Here is a 15,579-nt window from a genome sequence, read left to right as displayed (position 1 = left end):
AACTCAGGTGGCAGCAGGAGCTCAAGACCACCCCCACCCAGCAGTCTCCAGGGCGCAGGCATCACGTGGAGCAGGCTGTTGCTGCCCACGCCCACGTTCTGCAGGTGGGCAGTGTGAAGTCTGTAGGACAGATGGGTAATATCGGTGCCCAGAAGTCCACATCTTAAGGTCTCCAGTGGTCTCTGCATGTCACTAAGGCAACACAAGTAGTTATTCCCAGGGAGCTGAGGCCAGAGCTCTTAGCTTGGTACAGCTCCATTGCCCCCCCACACCCTAAGACAACCATAGGAGACCATCTCCTCACTTCGAGAGGACTTCAGAGTCAGGCGCTCTCCCATACCTACCATGGATGCTACATACACATTACTGGGCCACTGCTACCCACGTGAGCCTCACTTCCACCACGGAAGCTATGGAGGTCAAGCTTTGGAAAGATCTCTGCACGCTAGGGCTGATCTGTTCCTAGGTGACGAGTTTGGGAAGATGTTCCACCCCCTCTTTTGCACCCCTTTTCCCCCAACCGCTAGCTTCCTAGTTGAGCAGAAGGCCTACTGGAGTTTCCACAAGCTCACCATTTGTGAGAGGGGTGCCTAGCCTAGCCATGAAGACAGCAGCACTGCACAAATGTGGTGCTAGTTTGATTCCCAGCTCCAGCTTCCAACTCCAGAGCCCTGCTCATGGGGGATTCAAGGGTTCCCTGCTGTCCTGGATTGAACAGTGTCACCACCCACCCCCAAGTGCATGTCCAACAGGAGTCTTTGAATGGAAATAGGGTCTTGGCAGATGTGATCAGGTCAAGGTGAGGTTAGACTAGAGGGTGGGCCCCTAGTCTGTTGACTGCAGTCCCTTAGAGACACAGACACACAGGGGAAGAAGCCATGTGCAGAGGCAGACTGCCCTGACGTGCCAAGGAGCACAAAGGATCACCAGCAAGCAGCAGGAAGTAGAACATCAAGCAACAACTCCTCCCCCGGAGCTTTTGGGGGGAGCACGGCCATGTCCACACCTTGACTTCCGACGTCCAGCCTTCACTCACAAGGGAATACATTACCATGTTTTCAGCCACCCAGCTTGGGATCCTACGAAGGGACCCCTGGGAGTCTACTACACAGGCCATTTCATATTCAAACAACCCTCCCACGTGCTCACCTGGCAGCTGTGTGGCTGGCCCAAGAGACAGCAAAGCTTACGGAGGTAGTCCAGCTTATCGAACCAGGAGAAGAAGGCCACAGGAGTTCCTGGAGATGCACCGTGGTGTGAGCAGGTCTGCTCCTGCTGGGGTGGGGGAGGGGGAAGGAGCCAGGTCGCGTCTGGCTGACCCTGCAGCCTGTGGCTGCCAACATCGGCTCCCCTTTCCCCAGGATCTTCACCACAGGGGGCATGGCACTCCATGAGCGAGCAGCTTCCTGCCCTGGAGGCATGGAGACCCTCCCCGGGCATGGAGGAGACAGGACAGGAAGTGGCGACTTCCTGTCAGAGCAGGAGACCATGCCCCTCTGCCCTTGAAGATGAGAGCAAGGCAAGAGTCCCCCAGCTCTGGGACCCATGGAGGCTCCGCCCTTGGATTCTTTACTAGCCTGGCCTTGGCCACGACCGAGGCCGGCCCTGCCTTGGCTAGTGCATGTGCATGTGCATGTGCATATGCGTGTGCAAGACACAAAAGGGATGAGAGATCTCCCAGCACATCTCCCTCCTAGGTAAAGCCCAGCACCCTCAGCTTTGGCCTTCTGTGAAGATGAGCAAAGATACAGGCTCCTTCAAGCAGCCGCAGCCCTGGGATGCAACAGGCCTTTGGTCCCCGTCCCTCCACAGGCCACCAGCTGTCCCACCCCACCTGCCACCCCAGGCACTGGGGTTTGTCCACACAATGCTTCCCTGCAGGCCTCTCGTCCCTTCTCGCACGCAGCCCTTTGTCAGAGGGCCGTCCCCACTCCTGCCCACCTCAGGCAGACCTGACCTACACCCAACAGGTGCACGTCCACGGAGGCTCCCACCCCGGGGTGACTCCCACTGACTGTGCCTCTGCCCGCACCTCCCCCTGCTCCAGCCTCACCTGGGTGAGCACACTGACTGTGCCTCTGCCCGCACCTCCCCCTGCTCCAGCCTCACCTGGGTGAGCACACTGACTGTGCCTCTGCCCGCACCTCCCCCTGCTCCAGCCTCACCTGGGTGAGCACACTGACTGTGCCTCTGCCCGCACCTCCCCCTGCTCCAGCCTCACCTGGGTGAGCACACTGACTGTGCCTCTGCCCGCACCTCCCCCTGCTCCAGCCTCACCTGGGTGAGCACACTGACTGTGCCTCTGCCCGCACCTCCCCCTGCTCCAGCCTCACCTGGGTGAGCACACTGACTGTGCCTCTGCCCGCACCTCCCCCTGCTCCAGCCTCACCTGGGTGAGCACACTGACTGTGCCTCTGCCCGCACCTCCCCCTGCTCCAGCCTCACCTGGGTGAGCACACTGACTGTGCCTCTGCCCGCACCTCCCCCTGCTCCAGCCTTACCTGGGTGAGCAGTGGGACCACAACTCCCGAGCCATGGCTACTCGATGATGCCAGCTGGAGGCAAGGAGAGGGCCAGGCCTGTGCCATCACTGTCCATCTTCGAGCGGCCCTCATCGAGGGCAGGGTCAGGAAGAGGGAGCTCTCCAGGGACAGGACACAGCCGAGTCCTCAGCACTCACAGGCTCCGCACTGCAAGATACAAGACACCGAGAGGGGGACTGGTCTGTGCATCTCCACCAACCCGAGAACATGACAGGGAACCCTCAAGCAATCCCACACCGCTCAGCCTCTTCCCATGTCACGCAAGGGCAGCCCAGGCCTCCCCGCTGACAGCAGCATCCTCACCACCCACCCCTGCTCATGCCTCGAGCAGAGACCCACAGCTCCCTTTCTGCCCAAGAGAAGCCACAGGGGCTTCTTCCAGTCCTGGACACTCGGGGGCTGGCAGGAAGACAGGCATCTCAGCATATCTGCTGTTCCTTAACAGGTCTAAGTGGAGAGAGCTTGTGTCCCCTGCCAACCCCCCCCCCCCGGGAATTCCCATCAGCACATGCACAGGTTCAGGAGCCAGAGAGAAGGTGCACTGAGGGCTTAACTTCTGTGTAGACCGCAGCTCAGAGCTCAGCTTGTAAGGGGACAGGGAAGCCACCAAGAATCAAACCAGGCAGGTGGCCCAGGCATGGCCCCAGGAAAGCGGACTGATGGGCAGGCCCAGCTTCCTTTCCCAGCCAGGAATCCAAGCCTCTAAGCACAATGGCCCTCAGCCCAGGAGTCTGCCAGGTGACAGACCAGGAGCCTAAGTGCATCGATTTGGGAGATTTCTCACAGCGAACAGCCAGGCACAAAGGCTACACTCTACAGCGCTATCTGCAACTGCTTAGGCACCGCCTTCCCACTGCCTGTCCTTAAATGCACGGAGCTAAGGAGCTAAGGTGCACACCCTCGTGGCTGGGGCCGCCTTGCGGTGCAGTGGGCTAAGCTGCCGCCAGCTCGTTCCCCACCTTGGAGTGCTCCAGACCCAGTGCCCTCAGGTCACGTTCCATGTGCACAGTTGAGTGAATCACTGGCCACAGGCAACTAAACTCCACTTCCAGCCTCGCCCTGCTCCCCGGGAGGTCAGGGAGTGGAACTCTAGTCCTGTAGCTGGTTGCTCTGGCAACAGCTTTCCCAGTGGCCACACCAGGCTAGACTGAGGTGTGGTTAAAGGGGCTTATTGCCAATAAAGGGTTCTATTCACCTTACTTGTGCCTGAATGACCTCAGCAATGGGGGGGGGGGGTGGATGGGTAATGAAAATTTAACAGGTGCTCCTATGCCCTCATCACTTAGGAAACCACAAGGGCTCCAGGGGTTCTGGCCAGGAGGCAGGGATGGAGACCAAAATATCTTCCTTCTATGTTGATGGATGTTTAGACAGGCAAATGGTAAACAGTCAGAAAAATACTGTGGCTGTTAGTCAACTTAAAGGACTGATATGAGGGTAAGAGGAATGGTGTGTCAATGAAGAGGTAAAATGGATAATCCCAGGGACTGGCATAGTGGGTTAAGCTGCTGCCTGCGACACTAGTGTCCCATATGGGTACCGGCTTGAGTCCTGGCTGCTCCACTTCCCATCCAGCTCCCTGCTCCTGTGCCCAGGAGAGCAACAGAGGCTCAAGTGCTAGGGCTCCTGCCACCTCCACAGGGACCTGGACAGAGTTCCAGGATTCGGGCTCCAACTCTGACCAGCCCTGGCTGTTGCAGCCATTTGGGGAATGCAGATGGAAGACTTGTCTTCCCAACTCTGCATTTCAAATAGATAAAAAATCTCTTAAATAAATGGATAATCCTGTTTCAGGACAGGAAAAAGCAGGAAATTGACAAACCTAGGGGGGAAAACATGGACTTAACAGTGTGCATCATGTGGAGACCAGGTAGTAACAGAAGTTAGTATAAGACCAACAACTTGTGCCAAGAAGCCACTACCACTTGGAGTGGGAATGGGGGTGGCAGATGGACTACTTTCATTACCATCCTATCCCACGGTACTACTCATGGCTTTTAAAATAAAAAAGGAAAACACAGCCCCCTACTGCCCATCTGCTTCTGCCACAGCACAGGCTGTTGAGAGGTAGTGAGATAGACCCCGGGACAGGATCTCATCTTGCTGGACCACCAACCAAACACAAAGCAAGGAGCAAGGGTGCACCAGTCACCGCTGACTGGAGATAACAGGGGCCAAGGGTGAGTGAGCGGGACGGGAGGGGGGGTCAGCTCCGAGCTGGGAGCCCAGGATCGGGATGCGAGCTTCCACCCTCATGGGATCAGCAGCCAAGAAGTGGAACGAACAGCACAGCCCACTACTTAAAGAAAATGACCCGGGGCCGACATCGTGGCACTGAAGGTTAAGCTGCCACCTGTGATGCCTGCATGCCATATAGGCAGGCGCCCATTGGAGACCCAGCTGCTCCACTTCTGAACCAGCTCCCTGCTAAAGTGCCCAGGACAGCTGAAGATGGCCCAAAAGCCTGGGCCCCTGCCACCCACGTGGGAGACCCAGAAGCAGCTCCAGGCTCCTGGATCTGACTTGGCACAGCCCAGCCTTCACGGACATTTGGGGAGTGACCCAGCAGATGGCAGACCTCTCCCTAACTCAGCCTTTCAAATACATCTGTAAAAATAAGTGGCCCAATCCTGTTTCGATGCTGGTTAAAACCAACCTGATGTCCTTGTATGTGGACATGAGTTGGCTCGAGACCATCTAGCGGTGAATGCGCCATAGTAGCCGGACCCAGCTGAGGCTGAAGGACCCCATGCCCGAGCAGCAGCCTCATCTAATTCACCTAACACAGGAAGCCCGAACCCCTCACTGTTCATTCTCCACCCTCAACTGAACGAGAAACTCGTGTTACCTCAATAACTCCGTGGGCATATGCAACCACCACCCTTTGAATAGACGTCATCCATCCCAGAACTTCATGAGTAGGTAGAAGTTCCCTGAAAACAAGCCCTGTAAGCGGTAGCTCTTGGCTGCTCCAGTTTTTGGTCACAAGACACCCTTGCTCCTGGCTTAGTTGACCGAGATGGTTCTGAGCATCTTCATTAGCATTAACAGTGTACAAGGGGCTGGCACTGTGGTGTAGCAGGTAAAGCTGCCGCCTGCCGTGCTGCCATCCCACATGGGCACCAGTTCGAGTCCCGGCTGCTCCACTTCTGATCCCACCCTGTGCTATGGCCTGGGAAAGCAGAAGATGGCCCAAGTCCTTGGGCCCCTGCACCTGCATGGGAGACCTAGACGAAGCTCCTGGCTTTGGATCGGCGCAGCTCCGGCCACTGCAGCCAGTTGGGGAGTGAACCAGCAGATGGAAGCCCTCTCTCTGCCTCTCCTTTCTGTGTAACTCTTTCATGTAAATAAAAAAATCTTTAAAAAAAAAGGAGGGGGCGAGGAGCCACAGGCTAGGAAGAGACCTTTTCAGTGGCTGTAGTTGACGTACTAACACAATTAAGAATTATGTTAACCATGAGAGAGATACCCCAGAAGTGGGATTTTCCCCTAACGAGCAAAGTGTATCAATGGACAATTCAGAGAGGGAGTCACTGTGTCCTCACTTGATCTGGAACTTAGTTCTGGAATCCAGGCACTCAAGCAGAGCATGGGGAAGACGGTAAACATGGCCGAGTTCAGCCAAGCAAGTGTAGTCTTAGGAACAGCAGCAAGGGGACTTTCGGACCACGTGAAACCCATCCGTGTTAGCTAAGGTGCTTACTGATGTCAGCTCCTGCCCTCCCAGAAGCTGGGAGGTGGGGGCCCTTCCTCCAGGTGTTGGCTGTAGCCGTGAACCTGCTTGGCCATCTTGAGCCTTCTCAGCAGGCAGATGAAGGCTGCAGCCTACAGTTGTTAGGAACCCTTCACATTTGTTCAAGTCGGCTGGAGGCCTGGTTGAAGAGGGCTCAGGGAAGCCCAGTTGGGAGTTTGGTCAAGGAATCTGCCAGCACATACCAGCAACAGCCTATTAGTCAGTAGTGGTAGAGGGGTGGGTATTTGGTGCAGCCTCCATAGACCCCCCAAATCCCATATGGGAGCACCTGGGCTTCAGTCCCAGCTCCGCTCCCAATTCCAGCGTCCTGCGGACCTGCACCTGGGAAGCAGCAGGCGATGGCTCAAGTCCCTGGGTCCCTGCCACCCACGTCAGAGACCCAGGTGGAGTCAGGGGCTCCTGGCCCAGCTTCAGCTGTTGCAGGCATTTGGGGAGTCAACCAGGGATAGGAGCTCACTGTGTCTGTCTGCCTTTCAAATAACATGGAAATAAGTGGTGAGGAGAACCAAGTATACTCCTGTGCTCCATCACAGCCTTAATGGTGTATGAGCAGTACCTGCAGGAGGAACAGAGCTTCAACCTGGAGACAGCATAGACACACAGTGGACAGAAGAAGCAAAGGGCGAAAAACACACGCAGAATCTTCAGGAATTGGGTTTTAACATCTCCAGCTTTAGACTATCAAGCTAGTTACAGTTTAGGCCATGCTTTGGAGTACCAGTCAGAATACATTTATCTCAGCAGCGTTTAAAAACAACCTAAAGCAGGGCCAGCTCTGTGGCACAGCAGGTAAAGCTGCCGCCTGCAGTACTGGCATCCCACAAAGGTGCCGGTTTGAGTCCCAGCTGCTCCACTTCCAGTCCAGCTCCCTGCTAATGCACCTGGGAAAGCAGTAGAAGATGGCCCAAGTGCTTGGGCCTCTGCACCCATGTGGGAGACCTGGAAGAAGTTCCTGGCTCTGGCCTGGCCCAGCCCCAGCCCCAGCCCCAGTCATTGGGGCCATTTGGGGAGTGAACCAGCATGATGGAAGAGCTCTCTGCCTCTCTGTAATGCTGCCTTTCAAATAAGTCTTAAAGCAGGCAAACCAAGCAAGAACAAAGGACTGAGATGAAGTAGACCTGGACTCAAAGGTGAGAAGCAGAACCTACCTACAGCCCTGCAGCATGACACCTCGAGCCCTGAGCCATGCCGGCACCAAGCAGAGAATGGTGGGAAAGCTGCTGCACCTATTGTCACCACCACCTCCCTGTGCTTATGAAGGAGCCGCCGAGGCCTCTCATTGGTCACGCTGAGTAGGTGCCCGCCCCCAGGCCAATCGGCTGTGAGCTGGTGTGGGGCTGACGTAATGCCCCCAGTAGCTCCCTGCACTACCTTTTTGTTTGTTTTTTTTTTAAATTGTCTCCCACGTTGCACATCAGGGCTCAATCCACAGTGTCATCTCCAGTTTGTCGATGTCGCCTTGGCCAACAAAGCAGTCAGTCTGTTTTCCCACCAGACTCGGTTCCCAGAATCCCTCCAATGACTGCACCTTTTTACAATTCTGTCTTGTGTGCTTGCTTTTTGTGGTTTTTCTGGAAGGTTTTCCCCAGAAATCCACCCAACCACACACACACACACAGACCCTTTTCTTCCTTAATTCACATTTCAGAGAGAGGCACTTGTTTCCCTCATCCCCTGCTCTGGCTGCTGTCAATGCCCTCTGGCCATAGAACACCAACCCCTCCAAGTCTCTTCTCTGAATTTTTTTAAGGTTTATTAAAACAGATTTAGAGAAGCCAGGAGCCAGGATTCCATCCAGGTCTCCCACATGGGTAACAGCGCCCAACTACTTGAGCCATCTACCCTTGGCTTTCCCAGGTGCGTTAGCAGGGAGCTGGGTTGGCAGTGGAGCAGCTGGGACTCCAGCCGGCACTCCGACATAGGGGGCTGGTGTTGCAAGCGGTGGCTTAACCCACTGCACCACAACACAGACCGTTCCTCTAAAAACCTTCAAGTCAGTCTTACTTTGTCCCTCCCTATAGTCATTTAGACAGCCCAAAGACATGACTAGATACACACGATACAACTAAACACCTGACTTTCATTGTTAAATGCAATCAGGTGGGTCCAGCACTGTGGTGTAGTGGGTAAAGCTGCTGCCTGCAGTGCCGGCATCCCATATGGGCACCGGTTCAAGTCCCAGCTGCTCCACTTCTGATCCAGCTCTCTGCTATGGCCTGGGAAAGTAGTGGAAAATGGCCCAACGTTTCACTACAGGTGAAATCACTTTAGATGTTTTCTTAGATAACTGAAGATTTCATTCCAAAGCCACCTATATTTTAAAAAAATTTCTAACCATCTTTGAAGGAAATTTCTCAACTCTTTCCTTTAGAAGTAGATAAAATATGACTTTATTTGGATTTTATAAAATAAGCTCTGAGTGGGGCCTCGCAGCCTCTTAGTTGATGTTCTGTTTGTCACTCCGGGTTTTGGCTCGCTCGCTGGCTCTCTCCTGTGTCTCTGTTACCTCTGTCTATCTGTCCTTACTGCCTTGCTCCCAGCTATCTGCCAGCTAATTAAGGTTGTCAGCCAACTGCTAAGTAAATGCACTGTTTGCGCAGTGCTTATACAAAATTGACCTGTTTGGTGTTAGTGTTTATCCTAACACTAACACATGATGGATGGTGCATTTCTCTGGATACACTGACCCCTCTGCCGGTTTGCAGAGAAGGGTCAGCTTATTTTAATTTGGATTGCACACTAGGTTATTTTAAACTTTGGGAATGTTAAGCTTTGAGTTGAGGTAATTTTTAAAAGTTACTGTATTCAAAGAGAACTAATTCTACCTAAAGCCTTTGTAAATCATTAAAAACCAAGTTAGTCAAATCTAAAGAGAGAGAGAGAGAGAGAGAGAGAGAGAGAGAGAGAGAGAGGAAGGGAGGGAGGGAGGGAGGGAAGAAGGAAATGGGCCAAGTCCTCAGGCCCCTGCACCCACATGGGAGACCCAGAAGACGCTCCAGGCTCCTGGCTTCAGATCAGCTCAGCTGTGGCCATTGCAGCAAATTGGGGAGTGAACCAGTGAATGGAAGTCAGTCTCTCTCTCTCTCTCTCTCTCTCTCTCTCTGCCTCTGCCTCTCTGGAGACCTCTGCCTTTCAAGTAAATAAATAAATCTAAAAAAATGGCCACAATGCAAAAGATGTGTTGAATTTTTAAAGCTATTGTCTGTAATTATATCTAATATAGTCTCAATCATTTATAAAAATGCACCACCTTTAACCAAAGTAACCAAAAGATAGAAAAATCTAGAACCTTTGATCTGTTTTTCTCCAGATCGGTTTTTCCCAGGGTCCAGACACAGTCAACACACAACAAAAGCCCCAGTGTCTACGGGGGAAGAGGGAGGCAGGGTGTCGGGGCCATGGCAGGCAGGGCAGCAGCAGGTGCACACAATCCCAGGAACAAGTGTGCAGACAGGGGGCACCAGGAGGGGCTTCCAGGTGGGCCTCATCTCCATCTTCCTAACCTGGGCCCGGGAGCCAGGAACCCCCTGCCTGCCCCCTCCAGGTAACAGCGGGAACTCTCAGTACCCCCATGCCCTTCTTCAGCCTGTTCAGGCCCTGTGGGCACCTGGAGGGGGTCTTTGCTAGTGGGTGGACCCTGGCAATCTGGGAACCCCTCTCCTGACACCTGTTCCCCCCTTTACAGTTCAGAAAGTTCTCTGCATTAACCTGTTTCAAACTTGCCTATCAATCAAAAGGGTGTGTGTGTGTGTAGTCTTGCTAGACAGATGTAGAGGTGTGGTGGATGGGCTAGATCGAGGTAGGAAAATGTGCTGTTGGCACACCAGAGAAAGCCAATCATTGCTCCCTCTCGGGGTCTTGCCCAAGAGGTGAGGGTTGAAAGAATGGTGGAACCCTGTGTCAGTGGCTGCCAAGGACCACCAAGTCCTTCCTCCAAGTAAGCAGTTGGGCGGAAGTTGGAAGGCCACCAAGGGAATCGGTGTTTGATCAGTTGTCATCAGCTTAAGTAGGCAGAAACAAGGTGAGGAGTGGGGGGGGTGGATTGTGCACAGGAAACAGGGCTTGGGGAAGGGTCTGAGCCAATCTTGAAAGACGATGTCATGAAAAGGAATCTGAGAGGCCAGAAGCCAGCACCGTGCTATAATGGGCTAAGCCTCTCCCTGCAGTGCCAGCATCCCATACGGGCGCCGGTTCAAGTCCCAGCTGCTCGTCTTCCAATGCAGCTCTCTGCTATGGCCTGGGAAAGCAGTAGAAGATGGCCCAAGTACTTGGGCCCCTGGAAGAAGCTCCTGGCTCCTGGCTTCAGACTGGTGCAACTCCGGCCATTGCAGCCATTTGGGGAGTGAACCAGCAGATGGAAGACCTCTCTCTCTGTCTCTGTATCTCTGTCTCTATCTCTATTTCTCTCTATGCCTTTCAAATAAATAAATACATGGTTAATAAAACTCCTTTTCCATGATTTCCAATGAGGAGCATGGCCTTGGGAATCCATGGTGGGAGTGAGAGGCAGGAAGACCCCTGCAGGCAGTGGTGATGGCCAGGACGTGAAGGACTCTTGGCTCCAAAGCAGCCATGGGCAGAAGACTAATGCGGCTTCTCTGAGAGGGAAGCAGACAGAGGAAACCCTCAGCAGTGCGGGCTCTCGCGCTCACCGGAAACAGCAGAGGGGCTTTTTCTGGCATCGTAGTGGAAAAAGAACGTTGCCCTCCACGCACCTGCTGTGCAGGTGTCGCCTGCCCTCCCAGGAGGTAAAGTCTCTGGCTCAGGGCTTGAGGAGAAACTCCAAGGAAGAGGTCCAAGTTCAAAGCCAGAGACTGAATCCGAGACACAGGGCCGACCCTGGAAAATGCAGGTGTGCTCCCCAAAGCTGAGGGGACACGTGTGTTCTTTTTTTAACTTTTATTTAATGAATATAAATTTCCAAAGTACAACTTATGGATTACAATGGCTTCCCCCCATAACGTCCCTCCCACCTGCAACCCTCCTCTCTCCCACTCCCTCTCCCCTTCCATTCACATCAAGATTCATTTTCAATTCTCTTTATATACAGAAGATCAGTTTAGCATACATTAAGTAAATATTTCAACAGTTTGCTCCCACACAGAAACATAAAGTGAAAAATAGATGATTTTTTAAATGATGATGAAATCGTGTGTTCTGAACTCGCGCTTGGATGGGTGGGCGTGGGGTGCAGGGGCCGAGTCCCCACCTCGGGTCACCCACATCCCCTCAGAGTGCACGGGTTCGAGTTTCCCCTCTGCCTCCAACCCAGCTTTCTGCATACGCACGTCTAGGAAGGGAGCAGGCGATGGCTCGAGTGCTTCCGTCCCTGCTGCCCCTGTGGAAGACCTGGATGGAGCTCCTGGTTCCTGACTTCAGCCTGGTCCAGCCTCAGCACTGTGGGCATCTGAGGGGGGAACCATGGTGGGGAGAGCTCCCTCTGCCTGTATTCTCCCTCCCTCTCCCTCTATTCTCCCTCCCTCTCCCTCTTTCCTTCTACTCTCTCTCTCTCCCCCTTTCCCTCTATTCTCTCTCCTTCAAATAAATTCCTTAAATAAATCAATTTATTAAAAGACACCAGTCCTATATTATGGGCCATCACAATCAACTATGACCTGGTCTTACTTATATGCACAAAGACTATTTCCAAATGATGCCACCTTCACAAGTGCTGGGAGTTAGGAGACAGGTAATAGTGTCTCCTTAATAGCCTTTCAATCCCTGATCTTGGGGTTATTTTCTGTCTACTTAGATCTTCTTTGTTTCTGAATTGTTATCCATGTGCAACTCTTCATCTCTGTGGTTAAGCTTATTCTTAAGAATTTTATTCGAGGCTGGCACTATGCCATAGTGGGTAAAGCCACTGCCTGCAGTGCCAGCATCCCATATGGGCGCCGGTTCAAGTCCCGGCTGCCACTTCCGATCCAGCTCTCTGCTGTGGCCTGGGAGAGCAGTGGGAGATGGCCCATGTCCTGGGGCCCTTGCACCCATGTGGGAGACCTGGAGGAAGCTCCTGGCTCCTGGTTACAGATCGGCGCATCTCTGGCCATTGGGGCCATCTGGGAAGTGAACCAGTGGGTGGAAGACCCCCCCCCTCTCTGTCTCTCTGTCTCTGTCTCTCCTTCTCTTTCTCTAACTCTGACTTTAAAATAAATAATTAAATCTTAAAAAATTTTATTTTCGATGACACTATTTTGAGTGAGATTCTCTTAATTTACTTTTTGGACAGTTCATTGTTGTGTGTAGAAATATGATAGCTTTTTTCAGATTTATTTGTTTATTTGAAGGGCAGAGTTACAAAAAGAGAAAAAGAGACAGAGACAGAGACGTCTTCCATCCGCTGGTTCACTCCCCAAATGGCCACAATGGCTGGAGCTGGGCAGATCTGAAGCCAGGAACTTCCTCCAGGTCACCCAAGTGGGTGTGGGGATCAAACGCTTGGGCCATCTTCGACTGCTGGGTCTTGAACCGGTGCCCATATAGGATGCCAGCACTGCAGGCCAGGGCTTTAACCCACTGCACCACAGCGCTGGCCCTGAGCCTATCTAGTACTTTTGTTGAGGCTTCAGTTTTTGTGTAGCAGGTGTTGTGGTGCAGTGGATAAAGTGGGTTAAGAGCACTGGTTGGAATCCCAGCTGCTCCACTTCTAATCCAGCTTCCTGCTAATAAGGGTCTTGGGAAAGCAGTGGAAGATGGTCCAAGTGCTTGGGCCCCTGCACCCATGTGGGAGACCTAGATGGAGTTCCTGGCCCCTGGCTTTGGCCTGGCCTAGATCTGGCTGTTGTAGACATTTGGGGAGTGAACCAGCAGATGGAAGATTCTCTCTGTCTCTCCCTCCCTCTTTCTCTTTTTCAAATAGGCAAGTAGATCATTCATTTTAAAAATTTATGCATATATGATCACACCTAATGCAAACATAATTTCACATCTTCCTTTCCAGCTGGGGTCCTTTAGTTTCTTTTTCTTCTCTAATTGTTCTGGCTGGGCAATGGTGACTAACATGTCAATGAACCTGGGACTGCAAATACCTCATCTAGGGGTGATTTTACTTCCTTTGCACATGCAATTTATTGATTTTAAAGGCAGAGTTAGAGAGAGAGACAGAGAGAGAGGTCTTCCATCCACTGGTTCACTCCCCAAATGGCCACAACGGCTGGAACTAGGCCAATCTGAAGCCAGGAGCCAGGAGCTTCTTCTGGGTCTCCCATGTGGGTGTGCACAGGAGCCCAAAGACTTGGGCCATCCTCTGCTGCCTTCCCAGGCACACTAGCAGAGAGCTGGAGAAGAAGTGGAACAACTGGGACTTAAAGCGGTGCCCATATGGGATGCTGGTATCGCAGGCAGCAGCTTTACCCACTACACACAATGCCAGCCCCAGGAGTTTTCAACACTTAAGCTAGTCCACATTGACCCCCAGGATTCACCTATTACCATTTGTGATTTCCCACCCACGTTCTACCTCCAGCAGGGGCCTCTGCCCGGGTAAAGCTGTGATTCTTTGATCTGCCAGTCACATCCGTTTTCGGAGGAATGTTTTGTCTGTGACCTCATCTCTCATGTATCCAAGGAAAGTTAATTTTCAGTTTGTTAAGCTTTTCTCTTGTTTTGAAGCTGTGAGTGCCAAGCCCCATGTTTCCTACATTGGCCCACATCCTGGAAATCTATTTGTCCTTTTTGTTTTAAATAATGGAAATTTAGGTTTGCTTGTTTCACCAGCAGGTGGTCTCTTATCATCCCTTTTCCTGAACAAAAGGGAAGTGATGTACCAGGAAGAGTTCAATTTTTGAAAAATAGGAATAAGTGGCATCCTAGAATTAAAGCCTGGGCACCAGGCAGCCTTGAGTGTTCTTTCCCTGTTCTTCCTCGTGTGTGAGCTTTGACATCAGGTCTGTCCTGTCTGGCTGAGAGAAGTCTAAACATGTGGAGCATGGACTCTCATTAGTGGAAGTGTTACTGAAACCTAAGTCCTCATCAACAGTGACAGATTAACGAGGACAAAGCTGGAGGATGAAAGAAAGAGCAAGTTTAATTATCTACCAGTGGATGAGGAGGGTAGCAGTATCCTCCATGGGGTGGTCTGGAGGTCTTAAGAAGTGCAAAAGAGCAGGTTGGGCTGCAAGTCAGGAGTTGAAGGTAGGGGCTGAGGAACAGGTAGATGACAAAACTGTTTGATAACAGGGTGTGTTATCAACCTCAGATATCAATGTGGGGGCCAGTGCTGTGGCGTAGCGGGTAAAGCATCCACCTGCAGTGCCACCATCCCATATGGCCACCAATTCAAGTCCCGGCTGCTACACTTCTGATCCAGCTCTCTGCTCTGGCCTGGGAAAGCAGTGGAAGATGGCCCAAGTCCTTGAGACCCTGCACCAACATGGGAGACCCAGAGGAAGCTCCTGGCTCCTGGCTTCAGATCGGCATAGTACAGGCCATTGTGGCCAAATGGGGAGTGAACAAACAGATGGGAGACTTTTCTCTCTCTCTGCCTAACTATTTCAAGTAAATAAATCTTTTTTAAAAAAAGATAAATTTAGGGACAGGTGTTTGGCATAGCAGTTAGGATGTCTCTTGGAATCACTGCCTCACGTATCAGAGCACTTGGTTTTGAGTCTCAGCTCTGCTTCTAATTCCAGCATTCTTGCTAATGCACACCTGAGAGTCAGCAGGTTAAATGGCTCAAGTAGTTGGGTGCCTACCACCCATATGGGAGGCCTGCATTGAGTTCCTGGCTGCCAGCTTTGGTCCAGCCCTGGCCTTTGTGGGCATCTAGAGAGGGAACCAGTGGATGGAAGAGTTCTGTCTATGTGCGGGTAATTAGGCACACGAGGCAATTCAAAGATGGTGCCCAAAGGAAGTAAAGTGGGTGGAACCCAAAGCTAATTGGCCACACAACATCAGGGGAAGTGATGACAACTGATGATGAGTGTATAGACATATGGCTAGTCCTATAAAAAACTGCCCCATAAACTGACCTTTTAAGTGATTGGTTGGTCCTTATGCCCTGCCCCAATGACTCTGCAGTTTTGTGCTTTAAAAGCCTTTGTTATGCGTGCAATAAACGAGTTCTTGCTTGACTTGACGCCCCTCTTCATCTGATTGTCTCCGGGATCAGAAGGCTGTGGAACGGGCAAGCGGCGCACTTACCTTTCCTCAGACCCAGTCCATCCTTGTTCGGGTGAACTAAGACCCTGCATCTGGCACCCAACGTGGGGCTCAAACCGTAACTTTTCGGCTGAGGCTAAGCAGTCTCTCAGGGTAAGTGAAACCCTCAGTATGGGTAATGCA

This window comes from Oryctolagus cuniculus, chromosome 21, assembly GCF_964237555.1.
Source record: "Oryctolagus cuniculus chromosome 21, mOryCun1.1, whole genome shotgun sequence".
NCBI lineage: Eukaryota > Metazoa > Chordata > Mammalia > Lagomorpha > Leporidae > Oryctolagus > Oryctolagus cuniculus.
Note: the sequence above shows the minus strand (reverse complement) of the source record.